This window comes from Pinus tabuliformis, chromosome 7, assembly GCF_031772625.1.
Source record: "Pinus tabuliformis cultivar Carrire ecotype Pingquan chromosome 7, CPIR1, whole genome shotgun sequence".
NCBI classification, from domain to species: domain Eukaryota; kingdom Viridiplantae; phylum Streptophyta; class Pinopsida; order Pinales; family Pinaceae; genus Pinus; species Pinus tabuliformis.
Window position 1 is genome coordinate 1,207,847,428 of NC_142293.1, and position 25,741 is coordinate 1,207,873,168.

The following is a 25,741-nucleotide window of genomic DNA, read 5'->3' on the forward strand; positions in this document are numbered from 1 at the left end:
CAACAACAACAACAGATTGTGAAATGCCAACACTGTGATCGAGTTGGCCATCTGAAAGATCACTGTTTTGATCTTCATCCATGTAAGCACTGTCATAAAACTAGCCATCCTTCACACAGATGCTTCAGAAACAAACGTCCTGCAAGAACAAAGATTCATCTTGGATGGATCGCTTCTTGGCAATGGGCATCAACAGCCAAGAAGATATTCCAAACACATGTCAGAACTTGTTCCAGAATATTGAACAGTCTTGCAGTTGAGTTTCCTCCATCATCTCACCTTGTATCTGACAGGGGGGGAAATGATGGTCATCTACAAGCTTCAAAGTCACATCAAGCGAGCCTGAGCCACAACCTGCCACACCAGTTTCAGAGTTGTAGCCAGAGACAAAGATGCCCGTGAACATGCCTTCAATTGGCAATCTGGGACACTTCCTCTAGCAGAAGACTTCAGCTTCTTGCCAGTTTTGGAAGAATTCCAGGAACAAAATTGAGAACACTTCCTCTAGCAGAAGACTCCAGCTTCTTGCCAGTTTTGGAAGAGTTCAAGGAATTGCATTAAGCATTCCAGAGTTGTTGGTTATCCTTAAACCATCATAGGTTGAGACTTCCCTTTTCAGGTTGAAGTTTTACCTTTTATGCGGGGTGAGACTTCCCTTTTATGGTTGAAGGTTTCCCTCTTTAAAACAATAGGATCACTTCGTCTAGCAGAAAACTTTAGTTTCTTGCCAGTTTTGGAAGAGTTCCGGGAACTACACTAAGCGTTCCAGTGTTGGTGGTCATCCTTAAACCACTGCCCTTTATACCAACATTTCATAGAGCACATTCAGCCTAGTGCTGCCATGCATTTTTTGCACATTTTGTATTACATCTCTCTTCTTGGACTCATACATAACCCTTCAGATTAAGGGGGGGAATGTTGGACACCTAATCCTAAATGGGTTAGTGTGGAAGCCGAATAGACCAAAGCAGTCCAAGAGACCTTGGGATCTGAAACCCAAGAGTCACATATTGTACTATAAATGTATATCTCATGTTAATAAAAAATGTATTGCATGTTTTATCTTTCATATCTCTCTTGCTGTCCATGTGTGTTTAACAGGGCCTTAATTTTGTAGGAGAGTATTGTACAAGTGTTGGGTTTTGAGCACTTGAAAGATTTAATATCAGACTGACACATATTTTAAAGAGGCCTATGAGGCATGTTAGAATCCCTTGGTGAGAGATAACAGTCCATGGTTGGACTACAACTTGCAAGAGAAACTGCTATTTAGAGGAGGACAACTATGCATTCATGATTGCTCGATGAGAGAGAACATTATTAAGGAGAAGCACAATGGAGGTCTAGACAAGACACTCAAGCAGCTCAGTCATTTCTACTTTTGGCCAAAGATGCGAAGGGATGTAAAACAGTTTGTGACCAGATGTAAAGTGTGCCAGTTGGCGAAGGGTCACAGTCAAAACACGGGACTGTATACACCATTTCCAGTTCCAAGCAAACCATGGGACTCAATCAGCTTGGACTTTGTCTTGGGTCTACCTAGGGCATAGTGAGGTTATGACTTGGTGATGGTAGTAGTGGACAGATTCTCGAAGATGGCACGTTTTATCCCTTGCAGAAAAACCAGTGATTCCACTCACCTGGCCCACTTGTTGTTCACGGAGATTGTCAGGCTACATGGTTTTCCTAAGTCTATTCTTTCGGACAGGGATATTAAGTTTAGAGGGAAATTTTGGCGTACCCCATGGAAGAAGATGGATACACAGTTGAGTTACAGCTCTGCTTATCACCCGCAAACCGACAGACAAACAGGGGTGGTAAATAGGAGTCTGGGAAACCTGCTACGAAGTTTGATTGGTGAGATATTGCAGATGTGGGATCGAGTGCTTGCCCAGGCAGAGTTCACTTATAGCGATTCGCCTAATTGCAACACAGGTTACAGTCCATTTCATATTCTGTATGGCATGCATCCTCATGGAGTGCATGAGTTGTGAGATCTCAGACTGCAAGAAAGGTGAAGTGCAGATGAAGAAGATTTTGCTAACGTAATGAGAGATTTACATGAGTAGGTGAAAATTAAATTGCAGGACAACAACTAAAAGTATAAACAACAAGCAGATTTGAAAAGAAGGAAAGTACAAATCAATGTGGGAGATGAAGTCCTCGCACATTTTCACAAGGAATGCTTCCCTAGAAGTACATAAAATAAGATGAAGTATAAGAAGATAGGTCCCTGTAATGTCCTCTAGAAATTTTCAGCGAATGCCTATGAGATACAGTTCCCACCAGGAATAGGCATTTCACCCATCTTTAATGTAGTAGACATGTTTCCTTACACTGCTGACCTAGAAGAAGAAGACAGAACTACATGGCCTACAGAGAATACCTAGGATGGAGGAGAAACTTGGATGAGACAGAAGCCTTACGTTCAGCCTCCCAAGATTAAGAGAATCCTCGACACTCAGGTGGCCAAACGAACTCGGCAGAAGGAGTATCTGCAATACCTGGTCAAGTGGAAGAACCGTCCTATTGAGGACAGTTCGTGGCTTGATGCCAAGCAGAATGAGCAGGCGGGTTCTTCAGTCGAGAATTTCATGGACCGGAGTCATGATTTCTTTTTACCTCGGGAGCTTGATGCAGGAGCATTCGGCTAGGGCACCATAACCAGGTGTTGGTCTCTGCCAAGATGGAAATTGTGTTAACAAATTGATTTTTTTATGTTAGTTTGTCAAACTAGGGTGGAAAATTTTGTTTACTTTCAGTTTCAGTACTAGTTAGGGACAGTTTGGTCTATTAGGGTCATTAGTTTGTCTATCTTTAATCAATAGAAATTTAATAATTGTTCAGTCATTTTAGAGAAAAAAAACAAAATGTGTTTGATGTAAAATCTTGTCAAGAAGCAGAACCAAATACAAGCATCGTTATGTAACTAAATAGAATTACAACTGAAAACAGTTACTACACAGTTCAAGTAACTGTGAACAGAGACTACAAATGTACATGAAAAATCCATTGAAAGGGTTCAACATTTTTAGCATTCAAGCAATAACAATAAAAGAACAGACAATTCAAATCCATCTGTGTGTCCATAACATTTTCGTTTTTGTTTCCTAATTCATCAAACATCAGAGTAATTGATACAATGCATACATACAAGTTTATTTAATTCTTCTTTTTCTAAGAAATAGAGTCCAGACAGCAAGACAGAGATGCACTTCCAGAACGAGGGTTTGTAACCCGTGAAAGAAATCGACAGTGAATGAACAGGAGCGAACACAAACAAACAAATCGAACAAGTTAAGCACATATGAGCCATACATTATTTTCCTAATTTTGAAATCGACCACTAGAACGAATACCACAGAAACTACAATGCTTTCTATTCGTGGAAGAAATTACAAAAACAACTGCAAAATAACAATCCTAATTTGAGGGCATTTAAGTCAGAGTGAAAGGAACGACATCCAACAATTACCATTAAAACAAAGGTAATCAAAACCAACATTTCGCTGGAATTTTTCTTTCAATTATAATATGAAATTGTTGACACCTAATCCTTGTGATTGGGTGAATTTATGTAAATAAATAAATTATAAATATGAATATTCATCGGGAGATGAACTGAACAGTCTCTCCCTCATGTATATAATGAACACCTACCTGATGGAATAAGACACAGAAATCATTTTTGCCTTATGGAGTTACTGCCTGGCCTGACATGGTATTAGAGCCAACTCTCAAAATAGTTGTAACTACCACTGCCTACTACTCTCTGTCCACTTCCTACTGCTCTCTGTCCCCTCCACAGTTGTTGTTGTGTGCTCTACACTGGCCTGACATGCGTTGAACTATCCTAATTAACTCCTTCTCTCACTCAGAGTTATTCCTTCTCTGCCTTCTATCTGCTGAATGCATACCATTCTTTGCTGTACGTTGTATGCTGCTGTCAAATTTTTTTGAACCATACCTTTGCTATATACACTGTTTTGAACGCTGATATGCATAGTGAAGCATTTCCATTAGGCTTGGTTGCGCATAGAGAAGTGAGGAAATTGGGGGAATCTTTAACTCCGTGCAAAAGCTAAACTTTGCGGTTTGCAATCAGTATTTTAATATCTGTTGGCACTTAATAGGAGTTTTTTACAGTGGTTAATTCCTGGATGCTGCTTATTAGGCATCTACTAGGATACTATAGAGGGTTTTTTTTTTATGTTGTTGACACAGAGTAGAGGGAAAGGCCAGCAACAATGGCTAAATTTAGATGGGACTGTGCTGGTGTTTCAAAGAGAATGCATTCTATATGAAAAATATAACAAACCAGGTGTTCAAGGAGAATAAATAGTAAATATATATCATGTTATGGAACATTGAATGCTACCTGCAGTAACGTAATGTAGTCAAATTTGAATTGCTTTCAATTCTAAAGACCTATATACAATTCTAGGCAATGTTGAATATTGGTGGATATCCTATGTTCCATTGAAGATGCAGGGATGTAAGCCATGGAGATATGGTACATAGTTCTTGACACTATTGTTCAGTTGTTTTTTTTTTTAAATCGTGGCAGTCCTTCCAGATTTGTAATTATTTTTATAAGCCGTGTAAAAGACTGTGACTGTTGTGATATATAGATGAAGTGCTAAAGTCTAATTTTATGACCTGGTGGCCTTTGTTAAATGGCATATATTAAATGATGGAATGTGTTGAATACTGAAAGCACTGTCTTTATTCCAAGTCCATGAGCAGTCTAATGGTTGAATTGAGCACTGAGTCCATGCATTTTGGTTAATACAGTCTCTGTGCATTAAGAACATGTATTGTATTAAATATTGAGCGTGATTTTGGATTGATTTCATTTCAATTTAACTTGCGTTGACCATCGTTTAAAGTTTGGAAAGCTCGTGCTTGTTGAATTTGGTTGTATGGGCTATTTTCTGCATTGGATTGGTGAATACACATGGTATGTTGCATAAAGGTTTGGCGTGTTACCTGTTGTCCAAAAAAAAAAATAATGCTGTCCAAGAACACTGTTGTTCTGATGCATTAACTCGACCGTGCTTGGTATGTGAATATTGTGGAATATGTTATAAGGAATACAATATATATTGCATATTGAAAGCTTGCAGTTGATTCCATTTTTTGTAGTCATAGCAAATTATTATTAGTATTTTGTTACGAATACTGTAATTATTTTTGGGCTTAGTTTAAATTTTTTGATGGAGAAGTTTGTTGAAAAAGAGAAGGGTTTGGAAAAGAAGACAACTCTTCTTGCACACAGAGAGAATAATCTTGATCAAGATTCTTCCAAAGGAAGAGGTAGAAGAGATTTTAGAGGTAGGGGGGCAGATATTCTCAAGGAGAAAAGGCAAATTTGCACTGCATACGCTGCAAAAGAAATCGATCACATGATGCCTCTATATGCAAGCTACCATGGGACAAAATTGAGCAGAAAAGAAACCAACAGAAAGGTAAAACTGATGATACAGACAAAGGTAAAGCACCTGAATCCGCTCACTATGTTGTGGCACAATGTAACATTAGAGTAAATGAAGATTTGTTTAATGCTTCATTTGCTTCTTGGAAAAATGATTGGTTGCTTGATTCAGGAGCAACCTGCCACATGACTCATAGAAAATATGTTTTTGAAGATTTCACTGACAATGTTGATGGAGCAGTATACTTTGTAGACCAATCAAAAATCAAGCCATCAGGGCTTGGCACAATCACGCTTAAACTACCTGGTCTTCCAGACTTTCTTCTGCATCATGTTCTATATCTCCCACAACTCAAAAGAAACTTGTTGTCCCTGGTCCACATCCACTAGCAAGGTCACTCCATTTATATGTTCGATGGCAAGCTTGAGGTAAGAAAAGCATCTGACCACTCACTTGTCATGAGGGGAATAGAAGAAGAAAGGCTTCTCAAGCTGCAAGGAACCTCTACTCATGTACAACATTTCTCATACAATTATCATCATGAAGAAGGTACACTTCCATCAAGTTTATTATGGCATGCTATATTTGGACATTTGAACTATGACAGTCTCTGCTTATTGAAGAAAAATGGTGTCACTGGTTTGCCAACAATTCCTAGGAAACTTAAGCAATGTGATGCTTCATTCTAGGAAAGCATAGCAAACAGTCTTTTCATGATTCACATTCAAGAAAACATAGAAAACTTGAACTCATTCATTCAGATTTATGTGGTCCAATGCCTGTTCCTTCTGCAAATGGAAATAAATATATCATGATATTTATTGATGACTACACTCAAATTTTTTGGGTTTATTTATTGAAGAACAAATCTGATGCTTTTCAAACATTCAAGAATTTTCATAAATGTATTGAAAATGATGCACAATCTCATATTGGGTTTATTCACACTGATAATGGAAAAGAATACACATCAAATGAATTTGAAAACTATCTTCGCCAACATGGGATCAAACATCAAACAACTGTGCCTTATAATCCCCAACAGAATGGTGTAGCTGAAGGAATGAATAGGACAATCTTAAATATGGTACGATCCATGCTCTTCTTAAAAAATGTAAAGATAATGTTTTGGGCTGATGTTGTTTTATGTGCTACATATATAAAGAATAGATGTCCATCTAATGCTATAAGAAACAAGACTCCATATGAAATGTGGTATGGACATGTTCCTTCGGTAAAGCATCTCAGGGTCTTTAGTTCCACCTGTTATGCCTTGATACCAAAGGTACATAGAAACAAACTTGGTGCTAGAAGTCGTAAGTGTATCTTTCTGGGATATTCAAACACCCCCAAAGCATACCATCTCTATGATGAAGTAAATAAAAAGTTTGTTCTATCTAGAGATGTAATTTTTCTTGAATCATCCAAAACTGACAATTTTGTTGAGCAGCAACTTGATTGCTTGGATAGATTTGAAAAAGAAAAATCATTTCAAGAATTTGATAATCAGATTCCACATCTTGAAGGGGGAATTCCTATACTAGATCAACATGTGGAATCTTCTTCTGAAGAACACTCTCCCCCACATGAAACTGTTGGAAATAATACTGAGAGGGGGGTGAATCAGTATTATACAATTCTTTTAATAAATCTTCTTTATTTGTTCTTTGAATTATTTTTGCATGTCAGTACCATAAAATAATGAGCATGAACAAAAGAAAACAGATAGTCACACCAAAGAACACAAGATGTAAGGTGGAAACCCAATGTGGGTGAAAACCACCTGCTGCAATATGTCTCTATCTTCTTTCAAATTAGAAACTCCTTTTACAATGGTTTTGTACTGGTGCAGTCCTTTACCAGTACGCACGCTGCAACCTGCAGAGAGCTACAACTCTCTCTCGTTTTCCAGTCTCTCCTGGAAGGGAGCTACAACCCCCTACTTCTTTTCTTACAAGGACCACTTTTCATAAATTTTCAAACTGGATCCATAAGCATCAAATGATCATCAAGTATAAGAGAATCACCCAGTCAACTGTAGTAACTAGATCAACAATAATAGGACCAAACCCAGAACACAGCAATGATAAACAAAGATTTTAAGAGAAGTAAGCACCCTGCTCAACTGCTTGCCTGCTTACGTAAGCACTCTGCTCAACTGCTGGCCTGCTTACTGTACTCACCCTGCTCAACTGCTGGCCTGCTTACAGTACGCACCCTGCTCAACTGCTAGCCTGCGTACAGTACGCACCCTGCTCAACTGCTAGCCTGCGTACCTCGCTCTGAGTCCATTGAACTGCCTGCGTACCGGCGCACCTGAACCCTTCTGTGCCTGCGTACCGGCGCACCTGAAACGCTTCGTTCCTGCGTACGTACGCACTTTTCTCTTACTGCACCTGCGTACCTCCGGGCATAGATGATTTCAAGACTTCAGAAGTAACCCAGACAGTCAGATCTATAGATCTGAACATGCGTCGAAGAGATCTCGGTCCATCAGTAGATTCGCCTTGTTTAGATCTAGACCAGATCTAGCCCTCATAAGATATTCAACCCAAAACATGCTCAAGCCAAATGATCTCCTTTGCTTTATATAGGAAAGCTCTTCCTTAAATCATGGATCAATACCACAAGCCGACACCATAATAACACAATACCGTCGGCTAAATACCAAGAGTAAAACATAAGAAAACCCCACATGTGAATTTCTTTGCCTTGAAATGTGTGCACTGGGGGTACGCACCTCCTGAATGGGATAACTGCGGGTATGTACGCACTTTATGTAACACTGACCTGCGTGTACGCACCTTATGCAAGGTGTACCTGCGTACCCCTTATTTTCTTCAATATTTGATAGCTGATCATCAATCTCTGCTGCTGACTTGAAGTACTGTGATCTATCACCTGAATGGGTTGCCATCAAGGACAACACTTTAGCCATAATGCCAACAATCTCCCCCTTTGGACTTGATGGCAACCTCAAAGCTTCAGCTTCATTCTCCCCCTTTGACATCAAGGGCAAAGGGTTATGCTCCCCCTAAGAACATGCTCCCCCTGAATATGAACCAGATTTGCAACGAAGAACCATAATCCACCATGAAAGAGATAGAGACATATTGCAGCTACTTCCAAGATCTCCTTCTGCACATCCTCCATAATGCCAACAATGCATTATATGCTCCCCCTGAACCTGTACCATCAATCAGAAGAGGTTCAGCAATAAGATGATGCATCAACAACCCCCAGCTTTTGCCTGAGGTATTCAAAAGTGTCCCTGGGCAATGGTTTGGTGAGAATATCAGCAACTTGTTCCTTAGAAGGAACATACTCCAACTTGACCTTCTGTTCAAGCACTTGTTCCCGGAGAAAATGATACTTGATTGGTATGTGCTTGGTTTTTGAATGCATAACAGGATTCTTTGAGATGCTGATTGCACTTGTGTTATCACATAAGATGGGGATTGGTGGTGTACAAGTGATTTGAAAATCCTGCAAAGTCTGCATCATCCAAAGGAGTTGGGTGCAACAAGATGCAGCAGCAACATATTCCACTTCAGCTGTAGACAAGGCAATCGAACTCTGTTTCTTGCTGAACCAAGATACCAGTCTGGAACCCATAAAGAACACACCACCACTTGTGCTTTTCCTGTCATCCACGCTTCCGGCCCAATCTGCATCTGTATAAGCATGAAGTGTAAGATCTGTATCTCTAGGATACCATAAGCCATAATTTTGAGTCCCTTGAAGATATTTGAAAATTCTCTTCACTGCCTGAAGATGAGTCTCCTTCGGATTTGCCTGAAATCTTCCAACTATTCCAACTGCATGCATGATGTCTGGTCGGGTACCTGTCAAATAAAGTAAACTTCCAATCATAGATCTGTACGTTGGTTGATGTACTGCTGCAGATTCATCATTTGCACTGAGGCTACATCCTGTGACCATGGGTGTACATACTGGTTTTGCATCTTCCATACCATATTTCTTCAAAATCTGTTTGAGATACTTGGTTTGAGATAAAAAGATTCCTCCTTCTTTTTGTTGGATTTTCAAACCAAGGAAATATGTCAGTTCTCCTAGCAAGGACATTTCAAATTCTTTCTGCATGACCAAGGCAAAGCTTTGACTCATAGCTTCTTCATTGCTCCCAAAAATAATGTCATCTACATACACAACAAGTATTAGCAATTTGTCATTTTCAACTTTTATATAAAGATTGCTATCTGCCGATCCTTTTGAAAAGCCTTGTTGATGAAGATATTTGTCCAAACGGTAGTACCAAGCCCTTGGAGCTTGTTTGAGACCATAGAGAGCCTTTTTCAATCTGCATACAAGATTTGGATCATTTCCAAGAATGAACCCATCTGGCTGTTCAATGTACTCTTCTTCTTCCAAGTCTCCATTCAGAAAGGCTGATTTCACGTCCATTTGAAATACTTTGAAGTTTTGAAAACTTGAGAGAGCAAGGAACATTCGGATGGCCTCAAGTCTTGCAACAGGAGCAAAGGTTTCTTCAAAGTCTATTCCTTCTTGCTGCGCATACCCTTTACACACAAGTCTGGCTTTGTTTCTAATTACTTCTCCATTTTCATTCAATTTGTTTTTGAAGACCCATTTTGTCCCGATAACATTCTTATCTTTTGGTCTAGGAACCAGCTCCCAAGTGTTGTTCTTTTCGATCTGCTCAAGTTCTTCATCCATTGCTTTCACCCAACATTCATCTTTGCATGCCTCTTTCACATTTTGTGGTTCAGTAGAGGAGAGTAATGCCAAATAGCTTGAAGCTTCTGCAACTGTTCTTCTTGTTTGTACACCTGCTTCTTTCTGCCCCATTATCTGAGATTCTGGATGATTCTTCTGAACATATCTGGATGGAGTCTTTTCTTCTATTCTTGTTTGCTCCTCTGGTTCTTCTTGAGGTTCTTCTTCTTCATAATTCTGTCGTTGGGGGTAGCTTTCATCTTCTTCGATGTCTTCATGATGTACTTGCCTAGGAATGTATCCCTTCTCATCAACCACTACATCAATGCTGTCAACAATTCTGCCAAGTCTTTTATTGTAGCATTTGTATGCTTTGCTATGTGGAGAGTAACCAAGAAGAATGCCTTCATCTGCTCTAGGTTCAAGTTTGCCAAGCTGCTCATCCGTATTCTTGATATAGCATTTGCTCCCAAAGATTTTGAAGTGCTTTACCGAAGGAGTCCTACCACTCCAGAGCTCATGAGGAGTTTGAGTGCTGTTCACCCGGACATTTTTTTTGTTGAGAATAACAACCGCAGCATGTGGAGCTTCACCCCAGAAAGTTGTGGGAGTTCCTGACTCATCAAGCATAGCACGAGCCATTTGTTGGACTGTTCTGTTCATCCTTTCCACAACTCCATTTTACTGAGGAGTTCTTGCTGTAGAGAATTCTCTTCTTATCCCATGTTCTTCACAGAAATCGAAAAATTCATTTGAAGTAAATTCCCCACCTCTATCAGATCTGAGGCACTTAATTTTGTGACCTGATTCATTTTCAACCAAGGCTTTGAAGGATTTGAATTTTTCGAATGCTTCATCTTTGTGCTTCATAAGTCCTAACCAGACAAACCTGGAGAAATCGTCAATGAATAATATCAAGTATTCTTCTCCTCGAGGTGTTCTTTTCCTGAAAGGACCGCATGTATCTGTATGTACTAGCTCAAGAGGCATGCTAGCTGATCCTTCTTTCTCTGGAAAGTTAGTTCTGGTTTGTTTTCCAAACTGACATGATTTGCATATGGTGTTGTCAAGAATTTTGATATCTGGAAGATCACGAACTGCCTGATATTTGCATGCTTTCCTTATTTGTGAAAAGCTTAGATGTCCCAACCTCCGATGCCATAACCAGTGCTCATCATCCTTGCTCAGATAGCATTGTTGTTGTCCTTCTTCAAATATGTACATATTATTTGGAGTTCTTTTGCCTTTGATCACTGTTTTACCTGTATCAAGATCACGAACAAGACATCCATTTGATCTGAATATAACCTCGGTTCTTTGATCACACATCTGGCTGACACTTAGAAGATTATGCTTCAATCCATCAACATACAAAACATTTCCAGCCTTGACCTTTTCTTTTAACTAAGCAATGCCTTTTCCTTTTATAGTTGCAGGAGTATCATTTCCAAAAGAGACTTTCTTTCCCTTTTCTAGAGTAGAATAAGACTCAAGTTTTTCTTTATCACCTGTCATATGCTTCGAACATCCACTGTCAATGTACCATAGATTTTCCCGTCCCTCTGCATAAAATGCTATCCCACATCTTTCTGTTTGAGGTTCCTTTATTCTCCATGTTTTGGTGCTTGAGGCTTGTTCCTTTTTCTGCTGAAACCTGCTCCTGCATTCAGAGTCTTCATGACCAAAGTTATTGCAAATAGAACATTCAACTTCATTTTCAAGAACCGAAAAGTTGTTATAGGTCCTTTTTGTAATCCCCATCATACTTCTTTGTTTTTGAGCTTCCCTAGTCATGATCGTTTTATATGCAACACATTGAGCTGCTTTGTGACCAAAGTTATGGCAAGAAAAGCATTGTCCATTGAAGAAACTTCTGCGGTTATCGAATCTACCAGCCAATTGATTGTAATTTCTATTGTCATCTATTCTTGAACCAAATTGAGAAGATTTTACCTGTGGCTGGTTGTAGCTTTTGTTCACCCTTAAGATGGATTGCCCCTTATAGTTTCTGTTTGTAATTTGTCCCTGCTTTACCTGATGATCTTCATTGTGCTTTTGCTCATTTCTTCTTGCTGCATCAAGATAACTTTTTGAGGTGGATGCTTGAGAATTTTCTCCATTATAGCCCAAACCTGTCTTATTTAGAGGAGACCGCTGCACATTGATAATCTCATCCAAAGTTTCAGATCCTTTGACAAACTTGAGATTAATAGCTTTTGTTTTCTCAATCTCTTTTCTAAGATCAACAATTTCACCTTCTAATTTTTCAAGATGTTTTTCCTTTTCATCAATTTGAAATTGTAGAGTATCAATGATCATGTTCTTTTCTTCTATACATCTCTTGAGTCTAGTAATTTCATCATAAAGGTTATCCACATCTATAGCATCCATATAATCATCATCTTCAAATGCCATTAACAACTTATATTCATTACCTTGTTCATCTTCATCACTGTTTGATAGACCATCACTATCTTCATGAGTGTAGTAGCTTTTCTTATTTGCATTCTGTTTCTTGTTCCATCTGGCAGGTTCCTTTCCTTTATCCTTATAAGGACATTTTGCAGCATAATGACCTACTCTTCCACAAGCAAAGCATTTAAAAGGTAACTTACCTCTGAACCTTCCAGAACCCCTTTGAAGATTTCTGACAAAATTTGATTCTTCTTCCTCTTCTTCTGGGACGTGGCTTGCTTCATAATAATCTCCTTTGCCTGATGCCTTGAAAGCAGCTTCTCTTCTGTCTGATGGACCTCCCTTTCTCATTTCATAAGCAGTTAGAATTCCATGTAGCTGAGACATAGTAAGAATTCGTAGATTTTCCTTTTCTTCTATTGCAGATACTTTAGATTCAAACTTGGGGGACAATGATCTTAGAACCTTTTCAACCACAACAGCCTCTTTTATTTCTTCACCCAAATTTTTCATACAGTTAACAACCTCATCTACCCGAAGGAAATAGTTAGCCACACTTTCATCATTATACATTTTGAGAGTCTCATACTGAATTCTGAGAGTTTGAAGTTTAGCACGCTTTACCTGTTCATCTCCTTCATAGCTCGTGACAATTTTGTCCCATATCTCTTTTGCGGATTTATAGTGCATTACCTTCATGAATTCTGATTGAGATATACATCCTAATAGAGTACTGACTTCTTTCGCATTTGTTTCATACTTCTTTTTCTCGGCTGCATCTGTAGGAGTAGCTGAAGGAAAAGTGTATCCTGTCTCTACGATGTCCCAAACTTCTGTACCAAGAGATTGAAGATAGGCAGTAATTCTTACCTTCCAATAATTGAAGTTTGTCCCATCAAAAACCGGTGGCCTGATTGATGCTTCTCTCTCGTAGTTGCTCATGATGAACGATCTACCTTCAAGCGATCAAGCTTCTCTGAAGGACCTACTCTGATACCAATTGTTGGAAATAATACTGAGAGGGGGGGTGAATCAGTATTATACAATTCTTTTAATAAATCTTCTTTATTTGTCCTTTGAATTATTTTTGCATGTCAGTACCATAAAATAATGAGAATGAACAAAAGAAAACAGATAGTCACACCAAAGAACACAAGATGTAAGGTGGAAACCCAATGTGGGTGAAAACCACCTGCTGCAATATGTCTCTATCTTCTTTCAAATTAGAAACTCCTTTTACAATGGTTTTGTACTGGTGCAGTCCTTTACCAGTACGCAGGCTGCAACCTGCAGAGAGCTACAACTCTCTCTCGTTTTCCAGTCTCTCCTGGAAGGGAGCTACAACCCCCTACTTCTTTTCTTACAAGGACCACTTTTCATAAATTTTCAAACTGGATCCATAAGCATCAAATGATCATCAAGTATAAGAGAATCACCCAGTCAACTGTAGTAACTAGATCAAAAATAATAGGACCAAACCCAGAACACAGCAATGATAAACAAATATTTTAAGAGAAGTAAGCACCCTGCTCAACTGCTTGCCTGCTTACGTAAGCACCCTGCTCAACTGCTGGCCTGCTTACTGTACTCACCCTGCTCAACTGCTGGCCTGCTTACAGTACGCACCTTGCTCAACTGCTAGCCTGCGTACAGTACACACCCTGCTCAACTGCTAGCCTGCGTACCCCGCTCTGAGTCCATTGAACTGCCTGCGTACCGGCGCACCTGAACCCTTCTGTGCCTGCATACCGGCGCACCTGAAACGCTTCGTTCCTGCGTACGTACGCACTTTTCTCTTACTGCACCTGCATACCTCCGGGCATAGATGATTTCAAGACTTTAGAAGTAACCCAGACAGTCAGATCTACAGATCTGAACATGCGTCGAAGAGATCTCGGTCCATCAGTAGATTCGCCTTGTTTAGATCTAGACCAGATCTAGCCCTCATAAGATATTCAACCCAAAACATGCTCAAGCCAAATGATCTCCTTTGCTTTATATAGGAAAGCTCTTCCTTAAATCATGGATCAATACCACGAGCCGACACCATAATAACACAATACCGTCGGCTAAATACCAAGAGTAAAACATAAGAAAACCCCACATGTGAATTTCTTTGCCTTGAAATGTGTGCACTGGGGGTACGCACCTCCTGAATGGGATAACTGCGGGTATGTACGCACTTTATGTAACACTGACCTGCGTGTACGCACCTTATGCAAGGTGTACCTGCGTACCCCTTATTTTCTTCAATATTTGATAGCTGATCATCAATCTCTGCTGCTGACTTGAAGTACTGTGATCTATCACCTGAATGGGTTGCCATCAAGGACAACAGTTTAGCCATAATGCCAACAGAAACTCCAACAACGGATGATGCTTTAAGTGATGTAATTGATAGAATTGGGAGACTCAATCTTGATTCAGTCCCAACTCAATCAACGAAGCAGCCTGGACTATCTGGGAAGGGTCCCCCAAAGTGGCTGACAAAGACACTTGAAAGTGTACATCCTGATGAAGTTGGAAAGACAGGAACCAAAAATTCAAACCGGCAAAATGGAGGTGATGTAGATGACTCTAATTCACCCGTTGATATGGATGTTTCTTATGATTGTGAATTGAACTTGTCTACAGATTTTGAACCAACTTCCTTCAAAGAAGTTGCTTCTCATGATGAATGGAAAGAAGCGATGCAAAAGGAGTATGATGCCCTCATAAAGAACGACACTTGGAAGCTGGTTGATCCTCCATTAGGAACCAAACCAATTGGCTGCAAGTGGGTCTACACGAACAAGTATAAAGTTGATGGCTCACTTGACAAGCACAAAGCTAGGCTTGTGGCAAAAGGTTTTGCACAGAAGGAAGGGGTCAATTATGAGGAGACTTTTGCCCCCACAGCAAAATGGGCTACCATTCAGACACTCTTTGCACTAGCAGCTCAGAGCGGTTGGAAAGTCCATCAAATGGATGAAAAAAATGCTTTCTTGAATGGAGATCTAAAAGAGAATGTTTTTATGTCCCAACCTGAAGGATTTGCTGTGACAGAACATGAACATAAAGTATACAAACTTGTGAAGTCCTTGTATGGCCTCAAACAAGCACCGCGAGCCTAGTATGAAAAACTAACGAAGCTTCTTCTGAAACTCAATTTCAAACATTTTGATCTTGATGATGCAACTTTATTTGTCAAGAAAGTTGGAAAAACAGTTGTATATCTTGTGGTATATGTAGATGATCTTTTGATGACAGGGAAAAATGAAAGCTACATTGCATCCATAAAGAAGGAATTGGGGAAAAGTTTTGAAATATCTGATTTGAGCTATGTTCATTACTATCTTGGCATTGAAGTAACCCAACATCCAAAGTCCATATTTCTTTCTCAAAAGAAATACATCGGAGATCTGTTAAACAGGTTTGGCATGACAAAGTGCAATCCTCTTACTACTCCAATGGAACAAAACTTAAAGCTCACATCTATTGAAGGAAAAGAATTTGAGGATGCAACAAAGTATAGACAGCTTGTAGGAAGTCTCAACTACCTAACTACTACCAGACCAGACATTTCGTTTGTTGTTGGAATCCTCTCTAGGTTTATGCAAAAGCCTTGTGAGGGACATTGGTCTGCTGCAAAAAGAGTTCTAAGGTACTTGAAGGGAACTCAAGACTTTGGGATCAAGTATACACGGGTTGACGACTTCAGCTTGATTGGATACTCTGATTTAGACTTTGATGGAGACAAAGAAACTGGGGTATCGACTTCAGAATATGCTATGAGTCTTGGATCAGGAGCTATCTCCTAGAGATCACGCAAACAATCAGTTCCAGCAGATTCCACAACAGAAGCAGAATATGTGGCAGTAGCTGAAGAAAAAAAAGAAATTGTGTGTTTCAGGAAAATTCTTGAAGATTTGCAAGTAAAACAAGTACAATCAACTCCACTCATGATTTAAAATACCTTTGCAATAAAGTTGGGAAAGAACGCAAAATTCCATGATCGAACGAAGCACATCAATACTAAATATCATCTGATTCGACATCATGTTGAGGCCAAAACAATCCATCTCCGTCATTGTTCCACAAATGAGAAAATTGCAGACATCTTCACCAAAGCGCTTGGAAGAGAAAAGCTTGAATGATTCAGAATGATGCTTGGACTCACCAACACCCCTTCAAATTAGGGGGGGAATGTTGACACCTAATCCTTGTGATTGGGTGAATTTATGTAAATAAATAAATTAGAAATATGAACAGTCATCGGGAGATGAACTGAACAGTCTCTCCCTCATGTATATAATGAACACCTACCTGATGGAATAAGACACACAAATCATTTTTGCCTTATGGAGTTACTGCCTGGCCTGACAGAAATGTATGAGCATACATAACAAAGTTCCAACATAACCCACAAATAGTCACATAGCTGATAGTCGACAAACCCTAGGAAAAGGTTTTGGGAAGCGTCTCCCACACATTATAAATTACAGTCAACAAGTAGAGAATCAAGGAAGCCTACGCTAAACAAAATGACCAGGACGTTAGGTTATAGCTGAGAGACAACAATGACCAAGCATTGATGAAAAACAAATCCTCAATCTCACAGGCCTAATCCTAAAACTAAAGACTAGTTGCGTTGACAGATCCTACCAGGTAGAGGCCAGCATGATTGTTCCGACCATACCCAACTGCAAACCCTATCACCTGCATAAGAACCAAAACACAGTTGTTAGCAAACTGTTGATAGAGGGAGGAAAAAAAAACAAGTGCATGAATGAAATTGTAAGAGGGATTCATTCCCCTACCTGAAGGGTTTGCAGTAAGAATAGAGTACAAGCCCTTGAACCTCGAATTCCAAACAACGACTGAGACAAAGGAGCAGCCACATTAGTAATAGAAGAATGGAAAAAGAAAATTGAAACATGGATGGAAGAGGCTACCTGCATTGAAGCCGAAGACTGGAGAGCGCCATGGTTACGCAACCTAAGTGCATGCCAACCCACTAAGATTCACAAGAAAGATAACCTCATACCAGAAACCAAGCTCGTGGAGAAAAGACCAGTTGAAACAATTGGAAAAAGAGCACAGAAAATCACTTACACAGGCGGCAGAACCATTTTTGGTTGCCTAATGAACCAGGACCAAAGGTTATCCAAGCAAATATAAGAGTCACACTGTCGGACAAGAAAACCTTGAAAGTGCGCCCAACAGGTGCAGCGCAGCTGCATACACAGGCAACAAAACCACAATAGAGCAAACCTCGACGACAAAGTGCAAAGAACAGAAGTGGTTGAATGAAAGATGGTGGAAGGGTTTTGGCATGAAACAAGGAGCGGGAAATGTGACCTGAGGTACAAGACATTGTATTAATTGCACACATAATTCCCACCTTATCATTTTCCAGAAAAATTTGAGAACGATTGGTAATCATAAATTAATCCACGGTTAATCACATTTAAATCATTTAATTGTTGAGTAATCCAAATAGTGTTGGGCTGGTCCCATCACACTCAATCTCTTGGGTGATGGTATTTGATGTCGATATGCTTCCACCTATTATGAAACACTAGATTTTGATAGATTTTTACATAAATTTAATTTTCACAATGGATCAATGTAGGCTCCACCCCCAAATTGAAGAGACCAACCAATATCTTCCTCATCCAAACAGCCTCACATTTTGCTTGACTAGTAGCCATATAATCAGCCTCTGTTATGCTACGTGCTACAGATCTTTGTTTCTTGCTATACCAAGAAACTGCTACTGACTCAACACCAAAGATAGTTCCTAATGCGCTCAACCTGTCTAATGGAATCCCTGCCTAATTTTCATCTCTGAATCCTTACTGTATCAATCCTCTTGTATCATAAACCAAAATCTATTTTTCTTCTGAGGTATTTGAGAACATGTTTTGCTACTTTCTAGTGAAGCTTTGTAGGCTCCACCATAAACCGACTAAGTTTATTAACTACAAAACAAATATCAGGCATTCTATTCACCAAGTACATCAATGACCCCACCAATTATTTGTAGATAGTGCCATCTATTGCCTCTTTTTTAAGCATCCTCTTTCCTCTAGTTAATTGCTAGAGGAGTTATGATGGGCTTGCAATCTTGCATATGGAATCTCTGAAGGATTTTAGAGGTGTACTTCCCCTAACCAACAAATAACTATGCATCTCCTTCCCACACCTCTAAACCAAGGAAGTAGTGCATCAAACCCATATCCTTCATCTCGAACTCTCTTTCAAGGTCCTCCTTGTAAGACTGGATCAACTTCTCATCTCCTGTTAGTATCAAATCATCTACATACAAGACTAAGATGAGTAAGCTTCCATCTACCAAAATGTAGTAGAGATTGGAATTTACTTCACTCTTAGTGAATCCAAATCCACTAGCATGGTAATATATGTGATTGTACCAAGCATGAGGTGCCTACTTGAGACCATAGAGGGCTCTCCTGAGTCTACACACGTGTCTTCTATCAAATATCTCAAATCCCTCAAGTTCCTCATTGTAGATTTCTTCCTCAACCACTCCACTGAGGAAGGCAGTCTTAACATCCATTTGGTGGATCCTCCACTGAAACTATGTTGCCAATGTAAATATGGTACTGATAGATGAGTATATTTACACAAGGACAAATGTCTCCTCATAATCAATTCCCTCTACCTGTGAGAATCCTTTGGTCATAAATCTGGCCTTGTACTTCTCGACACTTCCATCAGCTCCATGTTTCACCTTATACACCCACTTGGAGCCAATAAATTTTTTTCCATTAGGTCTAGACACAACCTCCTAAGCATCATTCTTCATGATTGAGGCATACTCCTCCACCATGCCATCTACCCACACCTGCTGGGACACTACCTCATCAAATCAATAATGATCAGAATAAATCAGTTCTATCATGAGTGCCATATATCTGGTATATATTTCTAGTGATATCCTCTGTTTTTGTAAGGATCTAGGAGCTCCAACATGCTCCTTAGCATCTTGCACCAATATTCCACCTCTCTGGTTCTATTCCTCCCTTCTCTAGAAGGCTCTATGTGAGTGGGTTCCTCCACTCAATCTACTCTCTGCTCCTCCACATGTGTCCTCTCCAAAACATATTATGGATCTGACTAGGGATCCTACTTTGGATCTAGAAGCTCCTCATTTGGTGGAATGCTTAGCTCTCACTCTAGAGATATTCTCATGGCCTTCTCCTCATCAAATCTGACATCTCTCCTCATCACACTCATCTTGAGTGAAGGCATATACACCTAGTAAATCTAAGGTGTCTCTATGTATCCTACAAAAAACCCCCTCTCAGTAGTATGCTACAAATTTTTCATGCTATCTTGTAGACATGACAATAGACCATGGATCCAAAAATGTGAAAGTAAGAGACATGTGGCTTCCTCCCAGAGAAAGCCTCTTCAACTGTGATCATCCCAAGTATTTTGCGAGGGATCTTGTTTTACAAATAAATAGTTGTATTGTATGATTCTTCCCATAGGTATAGTGGCAGCCTCTGACCATGCAACATTGCTTTTGTAGCCCCTATAATGCTTCTATTTTTCCTCTCTTCCACCCCATTTTGTTGTGGGTTGTGCGGTGAAGTCAAGTCCCTTCTAATACCTTCGTTGGCACATAATTATTTGAAGGCATTATACACATATTGTCCTCCATTATCACTTCTCACGGGTTTAATTTTATGTCCAGTCTCATTTTCCACTAAGGCTTTGAATAAACCTCATCTTTCTTCTGTATAAAATAGATCCAACATTTGCAGGAAAAATCATCTACAAATATCACATAATACCTACACTTTGCATCTGAGACTATAGAGAAAGGTCCACACACATCTGAGTGAACTCGCTCCAATATGACTATATCAAAGCTTCTATCTCGGCCTTGGAAGGAGGTTTTATCATATTTTCCAAGAGTACATCCCTTGAAAACATCATGTTGATTAAGGGTGCATTTTGGAAGTCCAGTGGTGATTTGTTGCATTATTTTTAAAGTGCCATGGTGTATGTGCCCCATGTGCCTATGCCAGAGCTCTCCAACATCTTGGCCCTAAACATTTTTTTCCTTACGGCTCAGTGCATCACATGCATCCACCTCTAGCTTGTAGATATTTTTAACCTGAACCCCAATTTATTTTATTTTTCTAGCAGCAACATGCTTCAAATAAGATTTCCCTTTACTCAACACCAAATCATATCCATGATCTTCAAGTACAGCTACAAAAACTAAATTTTTCTTCAGACCAGGCACATACATTACATTCTTGAGGTGAAGATGGGGGCTTGACTCCCTCTTAAAGGTCACAATGCCAATCCCTTTGGTATTGTACCTCCCATCATCTCCAAATTATATGTGTAATTGTAGGTCCTTCTCCTCTAGGCTGCTAAAGAACTTATTTCCAATCATATGAAATGAAGCACCAAAATCTAAGTAAAATACACTACCTCATACAATACTTGCCATGCATGCAATGAGGGTGAAACTATTTTGGTTGGATTATGCCTTGCCTTGTGCCTCCTTTCCCTTGGATTTCTTTCATTTTCTTTCCAAAGAAAAGTTCTCTTCCTAATCAGTTTTGGGTGTGACACCATCTTTAATTTTTCTTCTAATATCCTCCTACACCGAATCAGTTCAAAGTCTCTCCCAATGCAGGAGCTTATCTCTTCCATTAATTGAATCCTGATATTTGTGCTAGGATTTTGAAAGGTCGAGGAGTGCTAACTTCACAAGTTCAGATGATGGCACATTTTCTACAACTCCTCCAAGTTAATCTCAAACCCGAGTGAATATGAATTGGTATTGAACAACAGTTTCATTTTTACCCATTTGAATGTTTCTTAGCTTATCTCCCAATGCCAATTTCTTAGCATCATTGTTTCTTTGGAATAGATCTATGAGATTTTTACACACTGGAAATAGAGTCTCCTTACCATGCAAGTTTGAAACCACATGATCTCTGACTCCCTCCCAAATAATCCTCTTGGATTTTTCTATGTTTTTCTTCCATTGTGCTAGCTGTTGAGCATCTGATGTTGCTAGTTTTGGAATATCAGTTTCTGTATATTCCAATACTCCATTTTCATCCAACACAACTTTCATCTATCTTTCCAAGCACAGAAATTTGAGGTTCCCTCCAATGCATACTCAACCCTAAATTTATTGAAATAAATTGTTCTTACACTGAAGTGAATATGCACCAAAATATATGCAAATCAAAATTTGTCTGAGAGAATATCTGGAACTTGGTTTCTATGTAGTCTTGAATAGATATGATACGATGTAGAAATAGCTCAAAATTTGTAGTTGTTAATGAATTCATACTGAAAAAAGTAGGCACAAATTTCTTCTACTCAATCTGCAGAAAGGAAAACATATAATAGAAACACATGCAATCATTCAATCATAATGAACATGGTATTTTTACTGGGGAACCCAACTGGGAAAAACACCTCCTTTTTTGTATTAAATCATATGATAATATGGATCTATTACAATGATAACTTCAATCCTTGAAGGTCAACCTACATTGTAATATTGATCTCCTCCTACTCTAGCTACTATGACCAACACTTAGCCAAAATAGGCCTCAACCTTCCTCTTATTTCCTTGCACAATTCATGAGGAAATTAGCTCCTAAAAGATAAGGATCTCTTATTTCTTTGCATAAATCCTAGAGAAATTTTTCATCTTCTCCAATGCAAAACCTGTACACTCAACTAGTACATTGATAATTACAATGATGCCTTTTTCCTCCACTCAACTAGACAATTTGAATTCCATGCATGACTAGGGATGTTTTTAGTAAATTGACTAGTTAACTAAGAGATTAGTGAGTTAACATCAGATACAACTACTCAACTAAACTCCTATTGACTCTATTCATTACTAGAGCTTAGATAACTAAGTTTCACTAACTAAACTCCACTAGATTACTAGATCTTAGCAATCACCTCATGCACAACTCTACTTCTAGTCCACACACTCGAATTGATTCATTTAACTAAGTGACTTGACCATGTCACTCCTACTACCTACAACTCAAGTCATCTCGTTGATGTGGAAATTCAAATTTCTCCATTTGACTAAGGCACAAGTCAAATGAAGCATTTTCTTGCTACAATTAACATAAATAATGGGAAAATTCTTTTGTTTCGAGACCCCTCTTGCACCCATGATGAGGCCATAGTTCCAAATCTCTCATATTTCTTAGTATTTGTGAGAACATTCTCTAGTGGTAGTCTTTGTTTTTAGGTGAATTCAACCAATCTTGTAGCCTCACTTATTTCCATAATTCAAGATTAAACATATATCCTCTTTGTTTTTATATGGCTCCTTTCTAGAAGTAGGAAAATTCAAGAAGACAACTTAAATACTACGACATAATTAAGGATTCTCCCATCATCCTAGATTCAAGATTAATTAATGGATCTAAAGGCGAGGGTGCCCCCCCTAATTCTCATACCAAATCATTTAAGGATGCCCTTAAGCCTATACTTTTTCATTCAAATCCTAAAGAGTTATTTGAGCCAACTTTCATTGTTGATCAAACTAAATAAATCCCATCATATCAAAGTGAATCATCCTTAATCCCACATTTCCTATGAGGAATATTTGCAGAATGCCATTATTTGTCATTTTAATGGGTTTTGGCCTTCAACATCAGTAATTTGAGAATGTGTTTATCAAACCTAGACCCAACATGTAGATCTATTATTTTTCTCAAAGGATTTTATTGTGGCACACTTTAAAGAGAGTCATGATTACTACAAGGATTTTACACAAGGTCCCTTGTTCCGGGGTAAATCTGCGAGGAAAATTTTAAGGATATATATTTATCTTAAAGTTTAGAAACCTTAGCAAATATTAGTAGTCCATAATATGCAAATTGCAGAAATTTTAGTGATATCTTTGTAAACAAATACTCAATATTCTAATGATTTTACATATAGTATTTATAAAATTGTGGCAATTTTTAAGGTAAAATAATTTTATACCATAAAACTTGGTTGAAACAATATTAGAAAAAATGGAAATTTGTGAATCTAGTTTTTGGAAAAATATGAAAAATTAGCCCACCTATGAATATTAGCCCCTAAAATTTCCCCATAGATCTACGCTTTGCATAAATCCTTGATTTATTGGTTTTAACCCTCTTACAATGCCATTTTTGGGTTAAATTTATGAATATTCATCTTCATCTGCTACATCCATTATCTTAAGGGATGTGGGGAACTCACTCGACTTCTTCATGAAGGTAGACACATACAAGCTCAAGAAGGGTGTTGTAACATTTTCTAGCATTTGTTTAGATAAACTTGAGTAGATCACTGCCAAATAAAATCCTCCTTAACTTGAGGCGTTTCACTTATTCATAGCCAATGGACTATGAAAATATGATTTTTTGTTGCAGGATATGTCAACATCCCGATCATATTCAAAATGTCTAATCCTCTTCTCAAGGACGTGCTAGTCTTCTAGATACCAAGAATAAGTCTCAAGGTTGGCAATATCCCAAAGTCTTATCAAGATCTAAGAAATCTTCAGTGAACCAACAAGATAACTCTTCTCATAAAATTTTTCTTAAGATAAATCAAATCCCTTAGCTTTAGGTCAACCACATGCAATGCCATCTCATTCTCAAAATTTGATCCACCCCTTGAATGCAGATGCAAGAGATACAACTATGATCTTACTTTTACAATGAGTGGACACAAATGCTTCCATGAATCAAATCATTGAGATAGTGATAAAGAAGAAGATACAACTACAGATCCCCAAGACTCATAATTGATTCAAGGAAATGCAATCATTCTATCATATTCATTTTTTCCTAATAACTTCTCGGGATCGATTGATGTTTGAAAGAAAAAGGAAAAAAGGATTCACAGAGAGATCCATAATTATTCTTGGGCTCATTTAACAGGAAAATAATATATGTATGGGCAATGTCAATGTTAGGATTTCTTGTCTTTTGAGTTAGGATTTGGTTGGATATTGGATATGGTTAGATTTATATTAGGCTTGACGAAGCTAGTTTATCAGTATGCATATAATCAATTGATCAAAAGGTAATACAATTTTTAATTCACAAAAAACAAATGTGTGGGTATAATTATATAGATAAAAAATTTAGAGACCCAATTCATCCATCTTACAAATTTCAAAAAATATTTTAATCCTGTAAAAATCAATATATATATGCTATATTATTCTTCAGCGTTAGTAAATTTCAATGGAATTTTTTTTTTTTTAATATGATCAACGTGAATTTTCCCAAATAATATTAGAATATCATGTTTATAAACAATTATGAAATTTGATTACTAATTTGTTTGTTCAAAATATATTTTCTTCCCCTTCAGTAAATTCCAACACTGATATCTACCATAGACTCTAAACAAGAAAAGGTCTAACAATAGAATATACTTACAATACATTAACTAAGTGTATAGGAGTGACTTGAACCATATGGACCAACTTGCAGATCTACATTGCTTGGGTTTGTAGCTTGTTCTAAAACTTCCAAGGCTCGATCATCAATTCCATGACTCTTTTTCTTGACTAGACTATAGTTGTCCCAAAATCCACTTGGTTGTTCTTCAATCCCTAAATGATAACTACTACAAATCTAACCACTCTTATGTTTAAGAATGATACCTCAAACCCAATTTTTTTAAAATTTCATTTGGAGTAGCTCAAATTCCCTTCCCAGAAGAACCAGTTGCAATGCCCTTTCCTTGTCTACCAAATGGCTTCGTCGGTTTGTGAGTTCCAACAAGTATATTATTGTTTTAGTTAATTGACACATTAGGGTAAAATATTGTTCAAGGAAATGTTGGTTTCGAAATGACATTGAACTCGGCCCGTGGAACGATACAATTACTATTTTGTTTTCAAGAAGCAAGCTTGCTTCACCATTAGTTGACAAAAGCATTAGGCACACAACTTCTCGAGATGAGTAAATAGATAGAGCTTCAATTATGAAATGATGTTGCCAACAGTGTGTAATCTTGATGCAAGAGTATCCCAATCCATGGCACCAAGGTTGTGATCCACTTTAGAAGCTTCCATTAAGGAAAATTTGACGTAAGGTATTTTCACATTTCTTTTGGAATTCCTGGGACATAGGTACCTTCTCGAGATACCAAGCACATTCAAATGGTGCTTCCCCTCCTTCTCC